This window comes from Falco biarmicus, chromosome 3 (genome assembly GCF_023638135.1).
Source record: "Falco biarmicus isolate bFalBia1 chromosome 3, bFalBia1.pri, whole genome shotgun sequence".
Lineage (NCBI taxonomy): Eukaryota > Metazoa > Chordata > Aves > Falconiformes > Falconidae > Falco > Falco biarmicus.
Window position 1 is genome coordinate 100,724,940 of NC_079290.1, and position 25,900 is coordinate 100,750,839.

The 25,900-nt window shown below is 39.3% G+C and overlaps 1 long non-coding RNA gene across 1 annotated transcript; it reads left to right on the forward strand.

Annotated features, from left to right (window-relative positions):
• Positions 1-1,611: 1,611 nt before the first annotated feature.
• On the forward strand, positions 1,612-19,960 carry LOC130146363 (uncharacterized). The gene is made up of 5 exons (XR_008820876.1): positions 1,612-2,349; positions 16,209-16,436; positions 18,309-18,395; positions 19,277-19,399; positions 19,897-19,960. It is a non-coding gene; the product is annotated as an uncharacterized LOC130146363 (long non-coding RNA).
• Positions 19,961-25,900: the final 5,940 nt, after the last annotated feature.

Below are 25,900 nucleotides of genomic sequence, written 5' to 3' on the forward strand. Positions count from 1 at the left end.
CAAGCACACTTGTCTTCACATTGGACTTTGATTTCTTGGCATTATACTCGCCTTTCCCAACTTTTCTGTGGTTGTGAAGAGATGCTTGCAAATGTGAAAAAATAGTCTCCTCTGGTTCCTATATTTGTAGTGTCAGTTCAGATTTCATGAGTTTAACTTAAGACATGAAGATTAAGCACTGCCCTCCAAAATGTTTTCCCTTGTTTTATGGAAGTAATCTCATTTCTTTTAGAAGAAGCAAGTGAATGGCAGGCCAAGGAGACCAAGGGGACAGATGATGTTTGATTTCACAAACCAGGTATTTGTGTTATGGTACGTTCCTAAGAAGCAAGACAGGGAACTAATGCTGTGCAGATCAGCTTGGTTGTGTGTTTCCAAACAGTAGATCATCTGAAATCAGAGCTGTGAGACCAAGTGAGATCCTAGCTCTGGTGGAGCCACTGGAGAGCTGGGCTGATGGGGACGTGATGCCCACTTGCATATCTTCCAAAGGAATTCTCCAAAAATTTCAAGCACTGCCAACAGTTGGTTGCCACCTTTGCTGAGCCCAACTGATGCTGTTTTCAGTTTGTTGGTGATTGTAAGGAGAGGTAATACCCTTTATTTAAACCAGCTCTCTCCCGTAAGCCTAGGCTTCTTCATAGCCTTAGGTAGTCCTGGCTGCCTCATATTAGTGTTGACTTTAATAGGATTGTGGAGCATACAAAAAAATCGGAAGACAGCCAGGATTTTGGAACAGCAGTGTTCTGTAGTTGAAGATTTCTAGATAGGTTGGTCATTTCTGTTTGCAGAAATTTAGAAGAAATGCAAGGCAGCTAAGTTTTGGCTGGACTCCAGTGCTGCATAATGATGGAGACCAATGCATTCAGTTAAAACTCTGAAATTATCTTACTCCATGGGTATACAACCAGAAAAAAAACTTTGTTCATACACTAGATTGTTCTGCACAGGCCCCAGGGAGTTTACATCTTAGGTTTTCACACCTCTTGTGTGCAAATATTTTAAAGTATTTGGTTCTTATTGTCATTGAGCCATAAGGACTTAACATACATGCTGGCTTTTATGAAGTCTGTGATTATTTCTAGACTCTAGATGGTACCCATGCCATCCCGATAGCCACTAGAATGTAAGGTACTCAAGCACGTACATACACATTTTTTTAGAAAGCATGAAATGGCTTTTTGTAACTCCTTAATCCTACGTCAAAGGGTAGAAAATGCAGGGTTTTTTTTCTCTGTGAGCTGGATGGACATCAGAGATTCTTCTCTCTCTTTGGGTCCCGCAACCCAGCTTTGAAATGTCTTTTGAAGAGATGAAAAGGGTGTAATTGTAGCTTTAAAACCATGAACTCTGCACATTACGGAAATAAACGGTTCCTCTCTTTATTCTGGGGTCCAGGCTGAGGTAATACACAGATGTAAAAAAAAATATGGATCTATTCTGTTTTATTGCCTCCTAACTGCAGCCCCCACCTCCCCACCCCTTTTATTATTTTATTTTGTTTTTGGGGTCTGGAAAGGCAAGCATGCTGAAAAGGCCCAGTGTATTGATGTGTGAAATTGAAGGAGCTGCTTGTTCTTATGATTCAGACACTGTACCCTGTGACAGGCTTAACATAAAAAGAAACATACTGGAAAACACCTAAGTATGAAAAATTCCTCAAATTCAGGGTGTGTTCATACAAAGTGAAATTTCTACAGTGTGGAAATCATTAAACCTGATTCAGAAAAAATGTGAGGTGCCCCAGCCATTGAGATGTGAATCTCTTTAATCCACACAAGCATTAGAAAAATCTGAAACATGTGAAAGTTCAAAAGCTGCAAAGCCATTACATGACTTCTTATTCATTTCTCAAATATTGTAACTTTCTATTGAACTGTGAAAAGGCTTTTTCTTGTATTTTTTTTTCTTTTCATAAGCAATAGATCAGTCAGTCACTAATGTTACTGCACATTGTGAAGCTGAAGGTGAGTTTTACTTGGTTATATCTGCTTGGATTTAATTTCTTGATTTATTTTAAAGCATTTATGTAGCATTTCAATAGTTGGTAACTTGCACCTTTTCAGCAGTTGCTCTTAGGGAGGGGGAAATGGCAAGACCTGATACAATTTTTAACTTTTTTTTAAGATCCCAACCGATTTCACAGTAAGTTTAGAAGTAATTTTAATGACTAGCTCTAACTTTGCATGAGGGCTTTTTAACTGTACGTGTGCTACTTAAAAAAAGACAACTAAAAAACTAATAAAACCAAAACTACACAAAATACCTTTTTTTCAGCTTAACTTCACAGCTCTGAAGTACACCAAGAGGACCTTTCAGATCTGGTGAAAACTTGCTACAGAGAAAACAGTAAGTTACTATTTGTGAAGGGACAGGCTGGGTTGGTAACAGAAAAGCTCAGCACAAGGATTTCCCACTGTGTGCAACCCTCCAAAGCGCATATGTGCCTAACTCGAGGGCTGTGGACATGCCTAGCCCCAAGCCATCCTTGTGCTGCCGCAGCAGCAGCTGAACCCCCTGGGGAGGCTCGAGCAGCCTGGCAGATCTGGCTTTCCCACTATGGGAGTATTAATTTGTTTTGCATCTGCAATTGTAGCATTAGGCTTATTTTTGATACCTTTGTCCTTGGTGTGGTCAGTTATAGCAGCCCTCAAGTTTTCAAATATTTGTCTCTCACTGGGGTATGAGTCATGCTCTAGGCTGTTTGCTTAACGAAGTACTGGTGGAGATAAAGTTGCTGGGGAGGGGTCGACTCCCGTGTGTCTAATGGTTTTGTTCTAGGAGCTGCCAGGGATGTAGTGTTACACTGCGATGTCTGGAAACATAATAGATCTTAATACATAAGGTAACAGGCTTTCTTAAGGGCAGGAAGAATAGAAACTTTCATATTGATTTACTATTTGAAAATCAGCCACATATTCTTTTCTGTGAAGCTCCTGTGAGAAGATAGTACAGTGACAAAAACCAGTTGGAGTTGTTTTTTACAGTGACAGCCAACTGCAGAATCTGACCAAGAGGCTTTTTGAGTCCCCTCCCCACGAAAAATGTCTTCCACACTTAAAAAAAAAAAACACATGGAAATAGTTGGCAACCTGACTTCCATTGACTTGCCAAAAGAGGTATCAGAAGAGCTGAGGTAATCCACTGATTTCTGAGGTGGCAAAGCAGAAAAGTGCAAGTGGGCTGGAGGTGGGGGTGACTGCAGGAGCAGAGGGGAACAGCAGCTGAGAGCTCCAGGATCTCTGGAGGAGACCACGTTCTCAAGCAGTGTTCATCATTTAGAGTTATAAAACCTAAACAAAACAAATGTCTTAAACCTGTGCCAAGACCCAAAGAGTTTAAAGGTAAACATTAGATAAGGGTTAGCTGTAGTCATTCTGTCCTCTGCTGCCAAGGCCTCACAGCACAACAATGGGCTATTGATCAAAAGGTCATGCAGTAGAGGACAGGGTCTGAAGAAACTGAATTAAAAAAAAAAAAAAAAGCCCAAATGAGACAAATGCAAAAATAGTAACTCAGAGATGAATGGAGTTCTGTGCAGCAAGCATTTCTCATATGCATTCTTTTATTTGTCTGTGCAGATACAGTGAATATCTCTAATTCTCCGGGTTTGTACAGTGACATCCCCCTGTAGTCTCCAGAGCTTGAAATGGTGAGTAATTACACGTGTCCCTCTAAATAAAGTGGGAGAAGTGACAAAAGAAAACAAGATGCTGTGCTTGGGTTTTCCACTTGATGCTGTTCTACTCTACGTGTCTTGTGGGGACACTTAAGGCTGTTCGCATGCATGATGGTAGCCAGTGGCTACTGACCTGTTACTCTGGTGTTTAGGCCTTCACATGGTAGCGGCAGCTGCCAAGGAGTATGACATGAACAACCTGCTGCTATCTTGATCTTCTTGACCAAAAAGGTTTGGCTTTTTCTCCCCCGGAAGTTAGGTGGGAAAGGGGAATAATTCTTTGTAGCTGAGTTCCATAAGTTGTCAGCCTCTTGTATCCTGAAAAATATTAATAAAGGGCAATTTACTCGTGTGAGGCTGCTGTAAAAAGATTCTAAAATACAGAGGTTCTAGTGTCATCCGCAGACGACAATCTGCTAAGTGTGTGTTTTGGGGGCAAGCGGAAAAAGAGCATTCCCTGTGAATGACAAGTGCCAATCTCATAATGTCATATTACCATTGCGGATGAATAAAGAAAAAGGCCCATTATGTGATATCTAACTAGAAAGAAAGTTAACAAAGAAATACACTGTGTTGTTAGTGAGAGGAAGGATAGACTTGTGGTTGGGGCACAGGAGATGTTGGTTCAAATTTCTGGCTCTGCAAGAGACTTCCTCTGTGACCCTGGGCGGCTCGGCGGTGGCACCCAAGCTGGGGGAGGGATTTCCTAGTAAGATAACTCTGCACCCACTCAAATGGGTGCCTAAGTGGCCAGGTCTTCAAGATGGGCAAAAAGATCTTTGAAAATCTACAATAAAAGTAGGGCTTGAGCCTTTTTTTTTTCTTATTTATTTTCTTTCCCCCTTTTTTCTCTCCCCCCTCTCCCTTTTTTTTTTTTTTTTCTCCCCTTCTCTTCTTCTTATGAAAGTCTGGCTCTGATGCTGGTTATTGAGCATTTGAGAATCTGATCCTTGACCTCTCTTGGGATTCTGACTCTTAGTCATCTTAAGGCACAGTTTCCCAGCTGAAAATGGGGATAACAATGTGTCCTTTATATCTTACTGTCTGCCACTTCTGTCTGTTTAGGCGTCAAGGTTTTGGAGGGAGGGGCTGCCTTCTACAGTATGATTTGACCCTAATCTTTGAGAGGGATTGGAAGAAATGGGGACTTTAGGTATCAGTGTGATGAAAAGGAACACATAAATGATGGTAAAAGCAATGATTCTGAAGAAGTGATGAACTCAACTCTGTAGTGTTAAGACTGGTTTTGCTTGTTACAGAGAGGAGAGTTTGGGTCAGTCAGGATTTCTTCAAGACCTGGGAATGTTGAGATCCAGACTTGCAGGTTAAACACATCTCTACCCAGAATTAGAGTCTGTGTTGAAATATGTTTTCAATTATAATCTGTTAGAAAAGTAATGCTGAAATTTATCTTAAGTTGTCACAGTGCTTCAAAGCATGGGCTTTTGCTCTCTCTAAGTCCTTGAACAAATGCAGGATATGTTGAGGCAAAACTGTTTCCAATTAAGTTGATGCATTCTGTTCTTTAATGTTGCAGGATTTCGAGTTTAAGTTAAAGAAAAATCCCATAGCCAGAGTTCATAAGGGTGATTCAGATAAAATCGCCTGGAAAGTAGTCATTTGCCTGAATTTCTGTGGCTGCGTCTTGTTGGGTCCTCAGATAGCACAGGGTGACACATAGCCATGAACTCCCTCGAAACTCTGCTGACTAACACTGACTGATTCCTAGCTCTCCTCTGCATCAGGCCACTGAGTATGTAAGAGGGACTTGAAGCATATGGGTTAAGGGAAATAAAAGTGATTCCAGAAAAAGTCTTTGTTGCTTGTATCTGCTGAAAACTTTTGCTATAGTAAGTGTGCCTTGCTCAGCAGAACAGGTTTTTAGAGTTCCAAGGGTTTTTCCCTGCCTAAGTGAATCATTCCTGTTTATCACCCCTCATTCTGAGGAGTGCTATCCTGAAAACTGCTGTCATGCTAAAGATTAAAAAGGGATTAAGAGTGTGTAATGGGTTTTTCAGGTAAATTTGTGTACCCACAGAGCACATTAATTGCTCAGGTTCAGTTCTGCAGCTCAAGACAAATAGTTGCACATTTATATTTGACACTCTTATTTGTCAGTTCTTGGGACTGCTGCTGCAGGGATCCTTGAGTGATCTGCCTTAGCAGTCTTCTGTAAGTTCTTTTTTATATGTGCCACCTCCAGCCCTGCTCCCCCTGCACACACGCTTCCCCACTGAACCCTAGCCAGCAAGCTTATGCCAGAACATAATTTGACTCACTGATGTTGACTGCTTTGCAATGCCTGGCCTGCTGAATTTTTTTTTCCCTCAAGGAGAAGTTTAAGACTACTCAGTACGCATACTCAAGGTCATTTTCACAAAGGTAAAATATCTGTGGAAATGATGATAAAAATAAATCCTTGCATTTTCATTATATTAAGGAAAAACAAAAATCATGTGATGTATGAGCAAGTGGCCAGTTTCTCACTGTGGCCAGTATCCTGTTGCAGGAGCGTGTGTGACTGGTGGTCAGTGCTGAATGAGTTTTGGATTTTTTTAAATTTACAAGAAGACATATATTTAAAAAAAAAAAATGTGTGAGGTTTATTGCGGATAAAGAGGTTACTGAAGTAATCCTCCTACCATTGTCTGGAAGAAGTTTGTGCAGGTATTCAGTAATGCATTAACCACCTGTAGCGAGCTATAAGGAAAAAAATCTTCAGAAATTACTGAGTAGCTTTGCTGAAGATAGAAATGTTTTTTCAACTTCTCTTGGTAAAAAGAATCTTATCTGTGGGACCCTGGATAGTCTTTTCACCATTAACACAATCTGTCATGCATTGTGTGGAGGACTGTGCTGTGACAGGGGTTCTAAAAAGAAAAAAGCTTGGATTACAGTTTCCTACTTGGTTTTGGTATGTTTAATACATGTGTTAAACAAGTAGATCATTTAGAATTTGAAATATCAACTTAGGTTATGGATCCAAGTTATCTGGTTAGCTCTAACTGTGAACCTAGTTACTTGGTTCTCTTAAAACTAGGTACAACTTACTTTCATACTTTTAAAAGAACACTTTGGAATCTGGCCCCTGAAAATTTGAGAAAATATTTAACATAACATTAAACCACACTGTAATTTGGAGTGGTGTCCTTTAGGCTTTGTCTTGAAAAGTCAGGTCAAACCTCTCTTCCATCTGAACTTTTAAAATGTTTTAATTGCAAGCTGTTGTAAACAAACTTGCTGGACTCAGAAGATACCGGAATTTTGACGTATTTTGATGTATGCACCATGGGATAATTGTTCTATTTCAGGATGACATTTTGTTGCATTATCCATGACAAGTAGGCTGTTTCCCTTGTCTGCGTTTCCAATCTTAGCAGTATGTTCTCTTCATAAAAGAGGGTATGCTCTTAGTATGAATAAGAAAACCCAAGAAAAATAACCACAATGTGACATGGGTCCTCTTAGAGCTGCGGATAATATTATGAAGGCCCTCTTAATGAGGGATAAAAAAAGACATTTATTTTGCTTTGGAAAAAATGTAGATTATTAGATCTCATTCTGGAAATCTGGGCTGTGGCTTTTTTCTGCCTAGTAGGGTGAAAAAATTATGTTCAGTGTAGAACTGTATCCTGGTCATCACTTTGAATTAATTATTGACTGGCTGAGTGAGTCCTGTCCACTTTCTAAATCATAGCAGAAATATATTTCAGTGGCATGTCAGGCTGAGGCTATTCGAATGAGCAGATCTTTAAAAAAGAAATAAAGGTTAAACATACTTTATGACAGCGTAGCGAAATCATTTGCTACAAATGAACAGGTGTCTAGCTTAGAAAGAACAAAGAAATCTTCCAAACCAGTGAGTCTAAGTCATTTTTATTTGAACTCTAACATGTATTCAAGAGTTTAATTGACATGCTGTATTATTTACTCTGAGAATCTATTCTGAAGTTATTGTTTTGCTCCTGTCCATGTGCTAGTTTCCTCCAGATAAAGGACTAAGTGACTTTCACGACAAACTATGTGCATCGCCCAATAGACATTTCATGGAAGAGCACAACGTGTTTATATCATCCTTTGCTTTCTACAATCCTTAGAACGCATTTAGAGGAGAAATCACAGCTGCTTTTGTCTGAAGAGCATCAGTGTTTTTATGACTGGCAAATATGACTGGCGACGTGACTCAGCTTTAACAGCAGTGACCTAGATCTTGCCATAATGGACATGATCTCAGTAGTCATAGTGGGGACGTTTGAATGCCTCAGTTTTGCATGAGTGAGACTGTATGCGGACAGATTATATCATAGCAAGCAGATCCCTAATAGTCAGAAGTGCTGTGCTGTATTGACATATGGTTTGAGAGAGACAGTTTAAATATTATCAGTAGCTTTTCAAGCTTTGAGTAAATAGGGCATACCAGTAAGTGGTATGGATGAGATGGTGAAGTTATGGATTTTACAGTGGCTTAACTGAAATGAGACTATTTCCAGCAACAATTGATATATGTTTATAATAGAACAAAAGACAGCTAGGGCATTACAGAGATGTTACCCAGTCTCTCTTTTGGCAAAAGGATAGCATTTTGAACTAGTTGACCAGCATCATATACTTTTACCCACCTGCTGATGGCTGCTTATGCTACGAATTTGATCTCAAGCTTCTTTTGACGGAAAAGTGTGTCTGTTGCAACAAAAGCACCCTTGCACAAGGTATTTGTGGCCAACACGTTAATAGTATGAGTCTGGAGATTGCCTGATGGCTCCGGCTTTAGCCAGCAAACACTGAACTGCGTGTGTAACCTCAGTGGGCTATTCAAGTTCCTAAAGGGACACATGCACCACAAAAAACTGATTGGTCAGGGATTAAATGACTTTCCTTCCTCTCCTTTGTCCTTCCTTTCTTCCCTTCCCCTCCCCACTCTGTGTATGTCTTTCCAAAGAATGTATATTGATTTTTGGCTTGAAATTGTCACTGGGATAATGATGAATAGGGAATTTCAATGTGGCATTGTTGTGCACTGGTCAGATTTTTATAAGCTTTTTCTAACAACACCGCTGCTGCCAGGCTTTGATCATTTAAGCCAAAGACATTCAGATATAACACCTCAACATTTTAAGGCGCTCAAGTATTTGCATTTATTTAATAATATATGTTATTACTGCACCGCATCAAAAATGCCCACCTTTTGGTTGAGTTAGGACTGCATCTAAAGCACTAAAAATAGATCCATCAGTGCCCGAGGGCCTAAAGTGAAGTCTTTACATGAATTCATGGATGAGTTTACTTGGAAAACATTGACTGGCACTGGAAAACAGAAGCTGGACAAAATTAACAGCAAATCCTCTCAGCAAAGTAGATCTGTTGACTGTCAGCTGCCCTAGATTTTAGAGTGAAAAACCACTCAGACGGTTGCTGAGCATCAGTGGCTCAGAGAGTTGGGGAAATTAGCCTCTGGTTGTGAGAATAATTGGATTCCATTTGGGCAACTTTCAAACTTTTCCTTCACTCAAATATTTAAAATATTAGAAGTGGTTTGTTTTCATTACTGTATTTAAAGGGCTGGAGGGTATTTTCTTTTTTCGGTTGTAATGCCTAATTCTCCTCAGAGGTTCTTAGCATACATGCTGCTGTAGAAAGGGCACTTTTTGTTGTTCTTACTGAAGCACCTTTCTCCTCTCCTTCACCTCCCCTGCCTGCCCCTCCTTTCCCCCTGCCTCCCCTTCCCCCCTCCCCCCCCCCCCCAACACCCTGTAAGTGGCTCAGTAAAAACTGGCACAGTAAGAGCCATGCCTCCAAACAGAAAAACAGATCTCACCTCCAAACATCCCAAAAGCACATGCCCTATTTCAACAGCCCTTCCTTTTATCATTAGGTAAGGTTTCAGTGAGGCCTGGGAGTATCAGAAAACTTAAACCAAGGTGGTTAAAAAAAAAAAAAAACCTCACCAAAAGACCCCACTCCCACTGCTTCCTCTTGAGCATCTCTAATGTCTCCTTCGTGTCTGTAGAGGGGCCATATTTGCAGAGGTAAGTCTGTTTATTTTTATCTCAGATACAGTGAGTGCTAAACAAGGGGACTCCTTTTCCCTTTTATCCTTCTAAACTGAGTTTATGGGAGGTCTCTCTTTTTTTTCTCACCCTCAAACCAATATAGATAGTAATTCACATCATGTTTGATTGTTCTTTCTAGTACTTCGTGAATAGCTGTTAATCTTAATGATCCTTCTATCCTATATTTGAATGGACCACTACCCATTCCCCATACACTCTGGAGGATGTATGTCAGGGCATACATATTAATTAGGCAGAATTGTGTAAGCAGTTTTTCCAAAACCACCAGGGCCAATTAGTCATCCAGACATTACATAATAAAAGTTCATAAGTTGAAAAGAATGTTCTCAATCATTCATGCTCAGTAAAAGAGAGGTTTAAAAGGTACAAATGGAAATTAGATTTCATGAAATTCAGAACTGGAACATTCCCCTTAGAAGTAACACAAATTACTGCAATTGGTAATCTAACTGGAAAAGCTCATGTACATGTGGATGTACATGCATGTCTATGCATCTTTATCTAACTCTGTATGTCCTAGAAGTTGGTTCAGGAGCTTAGACTGGAACAAATCTGGCTGCTAGAGAGCTCCCCTGCATTTAGTGAGGCATTGCATGGCCAGAAATGCAGAATAAGCACAGCTAAGACACCTTCAACACTTCACTGACCACAAAAGAATTCAGTTTTGATGCAAGATGTGGAGGTGGAAGAACTGCATCCATTTGGGTGTCAGTGAGGCTATAAAATCCGGAACATAATGCACTGCAAAGAAGAAGGCGTGAAAAACCATTTGCAGATGTAACATACACAGGAATAAAGTGAGGGGTCCAGAAATATGGAGAGGACTATGGAAAATGCTTACAGCCTTGAAAAAAAGGAGTCTAAATGAACATTCAGAAGAATGCATCCATTCTTATCCAATATAAACAGCAGAGGGAATTTTGAAAACTGGGTCCTATGTATATGAAATTTAACCAGTTATTTCTGATTACCTTGATATAACCCATGCTATGTGGCTTAGATGAGGCTGTGGTAGATACGCAGCTTGTGTGAGAACATTTAATTACGTGAATCTGATTAAAATCTACTGCATTGTAACAATGAAAAGAAGTAAACCAGTTTAAAAATATGATGAATGATTTTAAAGTGCTGAAGGTATCAGGGTTCATTATTTGATTTTAAGGTCAAATTCCAAGTGCACGTTATCATGCATTTTCTCTTTTATGGAGAGTTCATTGAAGGAAAGTTGAGGGGGTGAAAACGGTGCTTCCAGCAGATCCCATAAAACTGCACTTTTTTTCTCAAAGACTGACGATAATCTTTTGTAGTTGTACTTGAACTTAATCTGCCTAGATTTATAAAATGTATTAAATTTCTTTTCTGAACTTATCTCTGTACTTCCAGTATAAAATTTTACATTCAATATTCTCTTCAGACCTGGTAATTTCATTTCCTTTTACCCATCTCCATGCATAGAACAAGCAGGAATGATGAGGATGATGGAGCGTCACTGTTTGCTCAGGAACAACATGCATTCGCCCCAAACCCCTCCTGTGCATAGCCTGAAAGTATTGCATTGTAGGCTTCTGCTCTGTATCATCTTCCCTTTTGTACAGGGTAATGCCACTCTCTAAAAAGCAAGTAAGTTCTGTGAAGAGTTTTGAGTAGAGTTTTAATTTCAATTCAGTATTTTGACTTGAAATTAAAGGGTGATTCTTCAGTCAAAGTTCTTTTTCATTGGAAGAAAAAGTGAAGATCCACCCACAGACCTTTGTGAGGCAGGTTGACTTCATGATGAAATTACTAATGTTGTAGAAAAAACGTCAGTTGGCAGAAATGCACGTAAGCAATTCTTTCCATAGTCTAATCACCTAGTATATAAAACCAAGCTTCTCCAACATTACTAGATTTTAGAGAAATTAGGTGATTTTCTTCTTTTTGGTCAATTAAATATACTTATTTCTTGAAGCTACATGTCAGTAATAAAAGGTGGGAATTAAATATGTTCTTGCACATATCGCAGTGAAGGTAAGTTAGTGGTTCTAGCAAAGATTTTACTGGTATTAGTAGAAGCCTATAGGAGAATTTGTGCTCTTTGTAACATTGAGATAAATTCCTTTCTGACTGTCTTCCTGAATAATTTTTTACTGCTTTTGCACCTTGTTCCCCACTCATGATTTCTATCAGGTAGATGTTTCCTCCTGTCTTCTTCACCATCTTTAACTCCTATGAACACAAACCCCTTTTTATCAGCCTTTTTTGTGATCCTTCCAACCAAGGAAGGATCTAAAGTGAACAAAAGGAAATCATCATCACACAACGAGTTGTGGAACTCACTGTGGTTGGAAAACAGAAGTTTAAGTGTTTTAAATGTTTGTGCAGCACAGGCTGGCAGTTATGTTCAGTGTGATGGTTCCATCCTAGTGCTTCAGAAGGCCCATCACCTCCTGCTTACAGAGGACCTGAGAATAAGAGAGCTGCCCGTCCCTAATGGTCTCTTGCTGAACATCTCCCACTTCCCATTGTCAGAAACATGACGATGGACCAGATGGTTCTTTAGAGCGAGCCAGTACTTCAGTTCCCATGTAAAGCATTCCTTCTCCCCTCAGGGCCCAAATTTGCCTGCTCAAATGCATATTGGAGCTGCATTGCCAGTGTCTAGTTTAGACTGAAATTTTTTTAGGGCAGAGGTAATATCTTCCTTTTAATGACTGCCCTATATGTAAGGTTGAGGGCATAAATAATCATAATACTAGATACAAGGAAAAGTCCGGTTCTGCTCTCATATAAGTGAGAAGCAGGATGCATCCTCTGACATAGACTTTATGTTTTATGTCAGTGGTTGTCTATGATAAATGTTTTCATAGTGATTTCTAATTATTCTCATGGCAAACTGAAATGGAGGTTCATTTTGTGATAGTCTGAGATGCTTTTCTTAGTAGTTGACTTTTTCAAGTCTAATGGTTAATCCTTGAATGGGAAGTGGCTTTTGCACAGCAAATGGAAGCTGAGTGATGTTTTTGCTTTTAACATGTGCTTATATGGGTATCTGCCGGACAATGTCTCAAGAATAGAGGGGGAAGAAAGTCTCTATCATCAACAAACTCAATGACTGCAACCCAGAAAATTCTTTGGGTTTTAAGGCATTCCATTGATAAGGGAATGTCTTAGTGGTAGAGAGCAAAAACAGAATGATGAGCCCTTGTTTAACTGAAATACTTTTTAATAAACAAATATAGTGGTAATTTATCCAAACATTAATTATTAAGTGTTTGCACAGATCTTAGAGTATGTATGCATTTCAATATGACCACTCAGGGATGTTACCTTAGAGGCTGGCAGGGTAATATTGCAGAGTGACTGGAACCTTTTGAACTCATCAGCATGACATCAGAAAGTAAAACCTCTGCAATTCTCTGACCTGAAAATGTTTTCATTGTAGTTGTTGAAAGTCATTGCACAAGGCTGGCTTTGGGTCCAGGTGAAAGAGAATGACAACTTGGTAAACTACAGAGTAAACAACGGATACCTTATATACAGAGGATGGCAACCATGTGGGAAAACAAAATCTATTTCTGAAATTAGCCTTTGAACAGGGGCCCTTTAAACGTCAGGGGAAGTTTTGGAGATGGGTGTTACCAGTATTAATACAGTATATTTAGCTGTCTCAAGCTTATAAGGACAATATCTGGTTCTTACCTGTTGGGCTTGTGGAAAATTACTCTGCCACCTATGTGCTTGAGCAGGTATCTTGCCAGTGTAATACTGTGCAACACAGGGTCAGGAACTGCTGACAAGGTGCCAGAGTTCGTCTGTGCTTGTAGCACAGGGACTTGCAACATGCCAAACTACCACTCTTTTGTAACTGAGAAGCATCATCAAATGTGGTGAGCTAATTTTCTCTCTATAGATCCTTGGTGTAGCAGCTACAAATCTTGTTCTTGTGCATCCTGGGTGTGCAAAGGGGAATGACACTCTTTAACACCAAATGTATCCATGCTTACTGAAGGCTACATAAAGGTGTCTTTTTTGACTTAGAAGTAATTTGCAGAATGTAAACCTGGATTATTTGAAACAATAAAGCTGTCACTAATATGATATCTTTTAAAAGAGGGTGCAAATTACACCCTTTTGCAAGAGCCTGCTGGGTAATGGCAGAAACAAAACAAAAGAAAAGAGGCAGACCAGTGAGAGGAAGCAAATGTAAATCTAAGATGCTGAATCCTAGTGAGACAAGAGTAGCTTCCATTATGAGTAATTCTGCTTCTCTTAATTTATTTCTTGTCTCCATCCCCCAGCATTTCTATTATTCTATAGGCCATCCTATTACTGATTTAGATCAATAGCAGACTTCCCAAGATGTTTGTTCTTCGTCCCGTTTTTCATGCAGAATAGTTGGGAGGGTGCAGACACGAAAAGGAAACAAACAGCAATGCTAATTTCAGTATTTCTTCATTTGTAAATCAAACTCTGCTTTGCATGAGTCTCTTTATATTCAGTCTTCGCCAAGACAATAACATACTATTTAAATGTGCATTTTAAATGACTATGATTTGACTGCAAATATTGTTTTAATGAGTTCTGGATATAAAGTGGAGAGCTAAATGATGGAGCCTTCTTTTCGGAAGTCTGTTGTATTTAATTCTGGCTTAGGACACAAAGCAATAGCTCACAAAGTGTTCACAAGCTTTAGAAAAAACTGTAAATGGTTCTGTCTATAGCTAGAAGGATTATTGATAGGTTTCAGGCAACATTATGGGTCATAATGCCACTGTTTCAAAGTCCACATTTGATTTTTGCTGCTTAGATTAAATTTCAAAAAAGGGTGTTGTTAGGAATACTTGTTGTACTAGAGTCCTGAAGTAATATAATCTTGGCCTTTCTGAATGTCATAGAAAATCAGTTCCTGTCTTTTTTCTTCCTTAAATAACTTTTGGTTTCCTGGTAACTCTTGGGCTATTCTTTTAATCACTTCACAGCACGTAGAGCTGATGGGTAGGGGTCTAGAATATTTCCCCATCCCCACAGGCATTTTCACAGTGCAGCTGTTGATCATGTGAACATATTCATGTTTCCTTCACAGCTGACACCCTGCAAATGTCTTGCGTGCCTAGAGATGGTAAACATGTGTTCAGAGCAAAAGGAGCTTTCTTCTTATAGGGATGGCCTGTCAATTTTCTTAGAGGCGAGGGAATTTGAAGTGAAAATAAGGGTTTCTTCAGTTGCATTAAGACAATAGAGACCATCAATGAAGGAGAAGAAAGTGTGTCATGCTGGGGTATGGATATAGGAATCCAGACATCAGAAAAAAAAATAATTTTCTTTATTTTTATTCCCTTAGAAGTAAAGGGCTTCAGAGCAAAAAAGATAAATGTTTCACAGATTTTAGATTTTTAGCATGTTTCACCTCACTTTTCCATAAGAGATTTTCCTTAGCTGCTGCTTTAAAACCCTCTTTTGCTGTGGAGTTTATTAAAATTTTGACAGCTGTCAGACTAGGGATGTGCTGAGAATGCTGCCTATCACACTGACCAACTGTGTCATTGCTTCTTTGTTCTTCCATCTGTCTGTCTTTCTAGTTTGTCATTTTTTTGTCCCACTCATGCTATAAGTGCCTTTGAGACAAGTGATGTTTTTGCAAGGTGTTGTGTACAGCACCTACACAATTGCTTCTGATACATGTCATCCACTTACTTGTGTTTGTTCCAATTATTCAGTTCCCTTTTCTAGCTGAAAAACTCCTACCAGGTGAAAAAAGATTAACCCCCTGTTACACCGAATACAGGAAATCTCATATGAATGCAATTATAATTTTGACAAGAGTCTAAAATGTTTAAAGAAGACTTTCCAAGGCATTAACTTCTGTCAGTGCTTGCTTCTTCTGTAAAGGAGAGCTCATGCCTTTTTGCAAGGACTGAATAATCCAGTCAACTAATTAACTATACCTTCTGTCATTTTTTTGAACCCTTTCATTTGAGAACGCATGAATGTTTCCCTCTGTAACCTAGTGGACCTAATATCAGACAGTGAATTGTCATTTGAGCTAATCTAACCATATTCTTTTCTCCATTTAAGGAAATACTAAGGCTACAAAGACACATTTATTTCATATCAAATTTTCCAGGTCTTTTGTGTTCAGTGAAGCTCATTTAAGCAAAAATCTGATAAAGGGATAAATGTGTAATGATGAGTAAAATAATGCATGCGAGGTATAGGTGACATATCTAATTCTAATGTTAACGGACTTAGTACCAGAAGATAGATATTTATGCTTCTGTATTCTACATTGCATAAATAACCTGATTGATTATGTTAGGCTTATACACCAGCAAAGTGCACACCTGTGTTTAAGGTTAACCCTTAGAACACTTATCTGTTCCCACAATCTTTTCTTCTGGTAGTGCGTGCTCCATAACTACCTCTGAACTGCTGATCTTTTTTCCAACAGGAAATTTTCCAACAACAAATTTTTCCAACAGGAAGGATCCAGTCTGTTGTTGCCTTTCTCCTTGCACACCGCCTTGCTGAACTCCATCCTTCTTGGTACTTCTCACACCAGTCCTCTCCAACTGCTCCAGGCAGTGAGCCAACTGACTGCTTTGTAATCACACTGTCTGCCTCCTTGAGTCATGGAGATATGTCATCTTTTGTATTACTGCTGTGTGGATGAATCCTTATCCTGTCCTAATGAGGCTATTAAAGACGAGGTAAGCCTTAGTATCTGGGAATAAGATTTTATAGAGTCATATAAGGCACATAGATACAAGGACAGATGGATTGCCTCTCCAGTGGATGTCTTGTCCTCAGAGCTATTGTCTTGGAAACAGTCCTTGATATTTCAGGTAATATTTCCCCATCTCCTAGATACATTCGATTTTTCAGACACAGCCCAGCTACAGAATAGCCAATTTCGAAGCACTCAGCTATGCTGTAGGCCTCTCAAGATGCAGGGAAATAGATTTCCACCATTTGTGAAAGTTCATATTTTGCTACATTATTACAAAAAACAAAACAAACAAAAAAACCCCAAACAAAACACAACACCCAAACAAAACCAAACAAACAAAAAAACCCAAAAAACAAAAAGCCAAGAAAATCCCAAACCACAAACCAACCAACCAGCTCCCTAGCACTCCCAGTTCCCACCACTTTTCGGTATTAGAAACAAACCAAAACTTTTCTCTTGCTCCATGAGAGGTTTTAGATTTCTTTCTTGCTGGTTGCTTTTTTAGAGGGTAAGGGAAAGGAAGGGAAGAAAGGTGCCAGTCTCTGAATGATGAGTCCTCTTTTTCCTATGTAAAAGTTCTTAATGAATGAAACAGATAAATTTTACCAAGTCACTATGAAAAAAAAAAAGAAAAAAAAGAAAAACTGCAAAGTATCTCTGTGGAATATTAATGGTGATTGTGTTTGTTTCATTTTGGTTTAATTTTTTAAAATAACATCACGTTAGAAGTAAAAAAAAGAAAAAAAGACTTCACTGTAAATACTAACATGTTAGGATTGATCTGTCTGTATCTTGGCAGAGTGTTAAAACCCACTTACAGGAACAATTGCTCCCAGTATAATTTGGTGCTTCACTGTGAAACAGATACATACCTTCCAGTGTATTTTTATAAGACGATAATATATTTCTTATATTCTCTATACCGCGGTCTGGTCTTGCTCACATAAACTGTTATTTGTGTGTCCAGTCCCATCTTTCTTAAATCACATCATAGCATTGAGGAAAAAACTGTATATGTGACTGAGAGTTCGGAGACTTGGACACATTAGCAAGGATAAGGTTTAACAGTGTGCATTAATGAGATAGAATGAAAATAATTGTTAGCTGACACACCAGCGCAGCAAAGTGAATGAAGCAGAGAGGACAGTAGTGACCACAAAACATCCAGCAAGATGGTATGGCTTCATGCCACATTCTGTCCCTGAGCAGTCATTTGGTGACACTGTGATCCAGGAACATAGTCATCCCTTTCTGTACATTACCATAGCATGATCTGTTAGGCTTTAAAAGCAGGTCTTTTATGATATTTTTTGTTCGCTTCTTAATTGATATTCTATTTTGTATCAATGAGGATAGAACATTTTATACAGACTCATCAGGAAAATTACTTTCATTTTTGTGCGTGCCTGTGTGTGTTCAGGTCTTCTTATGTTCGCAGTAACAGGACTTACAGGCTCGTGTCTGCATGAGATGAACTGCATTTTGCATCGTTGTCTTCACCTTCACATTTGGGGCTGTTACCTTCACCTCCCTCTGTTAGTAGCCTAGGGCACATGTTACCTCATATCCACATGCTTTCTGTCATGTCTCATTTTTTGACTGAATAAAACCATGTTTGGAAGATGGGAAATGGAGGGCAGGATTGAATTCTGTAGGTGTGCACGGAGGAGGCACTCTTCATGCAGCTTTCCCCCTTCCTGATTGTGGGAAGCAGCTACCTTGACTTTCTCCAGCTTTTGCTTGTGGAAACCATATGGGGCTTTGTGCAAATCTGTGTTTATACATCACCTCTTGTAAGCAATACCAAATTTAGCTCCAACATTATGAGAGCAGGTTCTGTCTACCACGGCAGGCATAGCATGGATTCAGCAACAGGACACCACGAAGCAGCTTGGATGGACTTTGAGTGGGTACTCCAAAATCAGCAACACTCTAAAAGGTGGGACTTTGGCTCCAAAATGTCTCCGTCTTCCCTTTGGGGGTAATATGGTGAGAATTTGTGGCTTTCTGGAAGAATGTGAACGCATCTCAGTGCATAGTGCTTTTCTCTGCATGCCCTCTATTTGGAAAAGGCCATTAAACCCTTCTAATGAAATGAGTGCGTATCAGTGTTTTCACATAAAGACATTTCTAGAACAGGTGTTTTTACCATTTGAACTACTGGTTAGGAAACCTCTTTAATTTTTATTAGTAATGATACAGGCAGATTCAAAGTCAAGAGCTGAATTTTCACAGTTTGAGCCTTGATTGCGTTGACTTAAATTTATTTCAATATAAAAAAATCTTTGCAGGGACCTACCCTTAAGGACTGTGTTTTTCAAGGCTTGATTTTTATATTGCCTAAACCTGTCTATGCTTGCTTTTACTTGAGAGAATGGGTATCTTTGCGCTATAGTCCTGTGCTTCTTGGCAATTTTATAGACTGCTATATTATACATAATTTTATAACTGCACTGGCATGTTAATATCATATTGCCACTAATCCAAAGGAGTTGCACAAGGTGATTGAGGGTAATCCTATGTTAGCATAAAGACTGAGTATCAAGATGGAGGACTATCTTAGCACAGAACCTCATGCAGGTAATTTATCCAGTCCTAGTGAAGCATGTACATCAGATTTTTTTGTGACTTTGCTGTGAACTTTCAGTGGAGCCAGACAATCTTTGGGTTGTCTGTAGAGTGCATTGAGAAATAAAACATTAATTATTCTGGGGGGAGAATTCTGCTTCCCACTTTACTCAGTTCTGCACTGACAAAGGTGTACATGGCTTTCTTCTCATGAATCATCTACTCTCTATTATGTTAATTTTTACTTAGCAGATGGTGGTCCCAACTGGTCTGTTCTCTATTTTTTGCTGAAACCTGCGACCTGGTTAGCTGATAGAAGGCAATTGGGGATGGAAAGAACAAAACTTTCCTTGTTTCTGTTTTCCAATAAGACAGGTCAGTGTCACTGCCAATAATATTCTCTTCTGTATTTTTTATACACATGAATATCATGTACCTATGTTGCCACTTTTGGGGGATTAAAATATAGTATTGATTGTTTATGCCTTATTACATTAGCCATCCAACTGAAGTCAATTGGAGTATCCACACAAGGAAAGAATGTAGGTCTGAGCCTTTGATTCCTGTAGCATTCTTCTTAAACCAAACCGAAATATTACTCTGTGTTTGGATTGTGTTCAGTTGCAGCTGAGAGATGATTGTTTGTCTTTCAGATTCCATTCACATGACTATCTTTTCATAACTGATATATGATAATTTATACTACATGTTTTCAGGACTATGTCATGTGAAAAGTAATATTTAGATAGCCAAATATCTGACACAAAAAGTATATGACTATCACACACACACATGCTTAAAAGTCCAAGAAATCACATCTCCCAAGTTGCTCATATCTTTCCCTTTCACTGTTTGTGTTGGTTTCCTTTCAGTAAATACAACTGCAGATCTTTGGCCTGTGCCACATGTCAAATAAGGATAAGAACCCTCTACATGGAAGTAAGTTTTCAAATGTAAATGAAGCAGATATGTAAATCTCAGCAGTTTCCCTATCTAATATGTATCTTTAAACTGCCAGATTATGCAGGTGTATGTGCACGAGGTAACTTGCACATGCAAGAACCCATTTATGACAATTAAACAGTTTGTGTGTGGAAAATAGAATAAGTTTAGAGCAAGCACTTTGGCATGTACACACTTTGCCAGAGTAATTGATGGAAAGAATATTGAATACCTCATGTAAGGACACAAAAATACAGAACTGCCTAAAGTCACTGAAAAAGTGGCAAAGAGAAAAGTATTTCTACTTTTTTTTTCTGCTTACAATATTTTGCTAGATTCTGAGTATCTTATTCTGTGCGCTGTCTTGTTTAAACATAATGTAATGATAAGAAGGCTTGAATATTCTTTTTAAATTTTTTTTATTACTTTGCAGTTGCTGGGGAAATTGTAAGTAGCTCAAGTTTAGATTTGGAAGTATTTAACTACTCTATTTCCATCTCAATTAACATATAATACCATCTTTAATTCTGTATTTATCACAGAAATTTTTTTGCTCAAAAGATATACTTCTGGGAATATGTTAATTGTCCTGTGCCATAATATCACTTCTGAAAAGATTAAGTCTTTAAATATTAGAGTTCAGTAGGACTGTTCTTAATCTTTGGTATAATAATAAGTACTGAATGTCAGACCTTTTCAAATATCCAAATTGGAAATGTCTTTTATCTCACTAAAATGAGTGGAAGCTCCACATGTGTACATATGAAAGTAGGGAATTGTTACCCCAACTATACCATGCGAGGATAATTGGAAAGGATTAATTTACTTCATGTGGCCTTGAGGGAGATGCACAGTCTGCTGCATTTCCAGGAAACAGAGAGTTTGGAATTCTTTACTTTTGCTGGTGCAGAATTATCTGCAAAGTTTGCATGGTCAAGTAGTTTTAGGTGTACCTGTCCTTGAAGAAGTAATCCAAAACAAAAACTCGGGTTTTCCCTGTTTGAAGCTTATTCGTATTGCTACAGCCTTTTTACATGAAATGTTGACTATTAAAAATATTTTTCCCTTTGTTTTTAATATTCATGCAATAGAATTTCTTTCAAGTGTTGAAGTAGAATAAGTTACATGTGTGTATGTATTTATATGTATAGATACACCAAGATTTTGAAGACTGTGTCAATAAAATTAGTGCATGTTAAGTTTGGTTTAGATATGGGCTAGCAGGTACAGTTTGAGGCAGAGAGGCTCAGACTAAGGCTTTTTTTCAGTCCTGGGTGGGTAGCTGGTTAATCAAGCTCTTCTACTACTCATCTGCTCCCACAGTTCTACCTGAGTTGCATTTTCCTTGCTTAGCTCCCCTCTTCTTATGCAAAGTCTCTGGCTCAGCAGTCTAACTTTAACCTATTTGACCTTGCCCATTTCCTTTCCACTGCGTGGCAGTTCAATAAAGATACTGTACAAGCAATCCCCTTTCTAGCATATCGCCAGTTGGACAGGAGCTGACATGAACCTTCTAGGAAAGCTGAGATGTGGTATAATATCCAAATTCACCTGCAGTCAGCAATTTTAAGGTGTTATCTCTGAAAAGCAGAAGGGATTGAGTGGATATGCCATGAAGGAATTAATGGAATATCCACTTTAATGCTCTCCTAAGAATGAAACCATGTTTTGCAGAAATCCAGTCCAGCACGTGTGCTAATACAGTGGCATTTGGGTCAGCTGGACCTCCCATGGGGTGAGACTTTGCAGTCTCTGAGGTCTGCTGTCGGTGTTGAATGTAGAGAGTAGGTTGGTTATTAGCTGGTATGGTAAAACACTGAGTCAGCTGCAGCTGCAGACTCAAGAAACCATGAAATAGATGAGCTTTTTAAGGTGTATAATTTCATGAGGCAGCACAAAATGCCAGTGACAGCTATCCAACAGTGGCTATAGGCCTGTAGAAGAAGGTCTTTCCACCTATGAGACACCTACAGAACATCAGTAGGTGATTTGTAATGTTCTTCAGTGGGAAAAGATACTTGAGATCAGACCTATGATGCTTAATGCTGTCAAGTAAAAGACATTTGATCTGTTTTAGTTGTGCGGATATCTTCTTAGTCAATGGTTCTGTGTATTGTAGAGCCCTGTCTTGAGCTGAAAGAATGAAGAAAAACCTCTTTTCACTTATTTGAACACAGAAGGTTGTTAGCTAATTTTGAGGAAATACAGGTAACTTTGTGCAGAAAACCGTAGGTGATGCACAGCCTAGAAAAATCTTCACAAAAATGGTTTCCCAGAGGATGAGAAAATCAGAAATCAAAATAATCAAAGTCACATGCCAGGCCTATGCTTTACTGTGCCATCAGCAAGTCAGACTATTCTGCAGAAAATTTACTGCTGCCCCTTGTTCAAAGCAGGGCCTACACACTTTCCTTAGCTCCCATGGTGGCTTCCCATCTTCTCCTCCAGGGCCCCATTCTGGGTCCAGACCTCCTACATTTCCATGTTTGTTGACAACACGCATGACTAAAATGGTATTTTCATATTTCAGTGCAGTTGAGGCCCCTTAAAGCAGAGGGTTGTGAGTGTGAAAGAGAGATATGTTGTTCCCTAATGGCTTATTACCATCCCATTTGCAATTCAGATCAGTTCTAAATTGACTGAAATTTTTAAACACATAGCAGGCAGTTTAAACTAATGATTGTCTGGAGGTTCACATCTGACATGAACTAAGCTTCTGTTCAAAACAAATTGCAAATAATTCCTCCCTTAGAGTCAAAATGTCACTTTTTACACTATGCATTGTTGCCAGATTTTGTCAGTTACATTTAAAAAAAACACACCAAAACCCACAAAAAAAATCTGCTACCCAATGAATGTTCTGAATTAGAAAGCGGACTGACACCATGGTTGTTCCCCACACCCCCCCCCGCCCCCCCCCTTATTTACAATAATGTATATGCTGGATGAAAATAATGTAGCCTGATGAAACACCCGCCCCCTGCACCCCCCCCCCAGCTCCCTGAAACCCCGGGGGCGGAGGTAGGCCCGGGTTGCCTAGCAACCCCCAGCAGGCAGTGGGGCCGCCGAGGCCTGCTGAGGCCTGTCTTGCCTGCCAGCCTCTCCCCATCACTGTCGGGGTTATTCGCAAATCCCACCAAACAGGGCAGTTCATTGGTGTGTCCCCCCTGTTGCTAGCTTGGCCAAGCCTACACAATTGTGGCCCCGAAAGTCAGGGTGCCAAGGGTGTGTTGGAGGCCCCTGTGCATGTTGGAGGCCTCTGTGCTGAGCATTGTGCTCTTCAGAGAGCAATGGCTGGTGCTGGCACAGAGCTTCAGAGCTGACTTTTCTTCTGGCCTTGGAGGTGTAGTAAAATGGGCTTAATCTTCACTGTTCCCATTTTTTGGCACGCTACCTTGTAACAGCTGCTTAAAGAAGTAATTCAGAGTTCAGGTTCAGTTCCATCAGGATTTCAAACTCCGTACGTTTGATGATAAAGGAAACTCTTTAAAAATGATAAAAAAGGAAACTCTTTAAAAATGTCCAGTGGGGTAGAAAGGGTATGTTGAATATGTGAGTGAAATCGGGTTTCCCTTGAAAGAAAGAACCTATCTGAAGGGACTTGCTGGAGAATCTTGATAATTTACAGCCACTGATAACTAATCGTGAATAGGGAGGTATTTGCCAATTTCTAAAGGGAATGAGCTTATGCAGAGATTAAAAAAAAAAAAAAAAAAAAAAAAAGAGTCCAGTTTCCTTTTCCTTTGATATAAGACTTGTGTATTTCTGCTTTGTAGGTGCTGGCCACAGGTGTAAGCTTTAGGACAGTCTTCTTTTTACCCACAGTGTTCCTGGATCAGATATCTTTCTTTCATGTTACTTGAAAGTCTGTGTTACTTAACTGACTTGTGGCTATCTTCACATTCAAAAAAAAATAAAAAAGAAAAGAAAAAAAATATTGTTTTTCAAAAATTGTCACAAAGAACCCTCTTATGTTCATCAAGCTACTTGTTTGGTTGCTATGTATGTTTTGATCTTGAAATGTGTATTGATGTACTTTGTACAACATTGCATTTCTCAAAAGATTTTGCATAGCACTTTGTCATACTTACTATTGTTTTGGTCCCTTTTTCCACTGAGAATATTTATTGAAATGTTGTTAAAATGGTGGACTGATGGAATCCCTGCTCGAGGAATATTTTCTCATGAGAGAGAGTATGATGAAATAACATGCTTCTTATCTACTAAAATGGCAATTCAACTGAAAACTTTAATTTTCTTTCGGAAAATTGTGAATCTGGATTTGGCTCCAGTCAATACATGGGAGAGGTTAGAACTCAATCAAAACCATCTTTCATCTGTGAAACATGAAAACCCATTTTTCATGTTTTGATTTCCTAAAGGATGCCATCCAGAGGGACCTTGACAGGCTTGAGGAGTGGACCCATGCAAACTTCATGAGGCTCAACAAGATGGAGTGCAAGGTCCTGCACCTAGGTCAGGACAGTCTCCAAGATCAATACAGACTTGGAGATGAATGGGTTGAGGGAAGCCCTGTGGAGGACTTGGGAATACTGGTGGTTGAAAAACTGGACGTGAGCTGGTAGTGTGCACTTGCAGCCCAGAAAGCCAATCACACTCTGCACAAGCACCATAGCTGTCTGTATCTTGGGCTGCATCAAAAGAGACGTCACCAGCAGGTTAAGGGAAGTAATTCTGCCCCTCTACTCTGCTCTTGTGAGACCCCACCTGGAGTATAGCATCCAGCTCTGGGATGTCCAGTTCTGGGGTGCCCAGTACAAGAAAGACCTGGACCTGTTGGAGCAGATCCAGAGAAGGACCACAAAAATGATCAGAGAGCTGGAGCACCTCTCCTATGAAGACAGGCTGAGGGAGTTGGGGTTGTTCAGCCTGGAGAAGAGAAGGCTCCAAGGGGACCTTATTGCGGCCTTTCAGTATGTAAAGGGAGAGTTTGTCCTGCAGTGACAAGGGACAATGGTTTTAAAGTGAAAAAGGGTAGATTTAGATTGTATAAAAGGAAGAAGTTTTTTACAAGGGTGATGAGATACTGGAATAGGTTGCCCAGAGAAGTTGTGGAGGCCCCATCATCACAAGTGTTCAAGGTCAGGTTGGACGGGGCTTTGAGCAACCTGACCTAGTGAATGGTGTCCCTACCCATGACAGGGAGGTTGACTTGGTGCATGCTTTGGAGGAGACCATGCAGTGTTTCTTGACCATCTCTCTGAAACGTGTTGTGCATGTTCAAGACTGTAGCACTACCATTGTACAGCTTCACTCCGCTGTTTTGTCCCCAGTCAGATTTATGCCATGACAACAGGTATATAAGATTACTATTAATTTAGGCCAAGCCAGAATTCATAATCCCTTGTATAAAAAGCTATACCAGGTATGTCATGCTTTGATACTAAGGTGAGGTGCATGATATAATTAATTACACAAGCACCTTTTCCCTGTCAGAGCAATATGAACTTTTTTTTTTTGCGGAGGAGTTATGGTATGCCCAAGGAGGGTTGTCAAGGGGACAGAAAATGTTTTTTTGCAGAACAATGCTACTATCTACCACTGTATTAAAAGCTTCAAGATTTGTTTTTGTATGAGTCCCTTTATGTCTTATATTTACCTAAACCTTACTTTCACTTAGATGGAATGTCAAGTGAAAATAAAAATAAATGGGTATCCTAAACTTCTTGCAAACCATTTCTGGGGTTTTTTTTTTCTTTACATTTTTCATGGTGCCATCCATCAAAAGCTAATCTTTCAATAAACTCAGGCTGTGCATTGCACTTTCTTCCTTCACATGGCCCTGGAGAAAGCATGAGAGAATTTTCTAATAGGATGAAGTATTTTCTAGTACAAAATGATAAAGAACAGAATCTTTTTTATTTTCTCACTTTGATGCAACAGGGACACAGAAGATCAGATTCCTTGCAAATA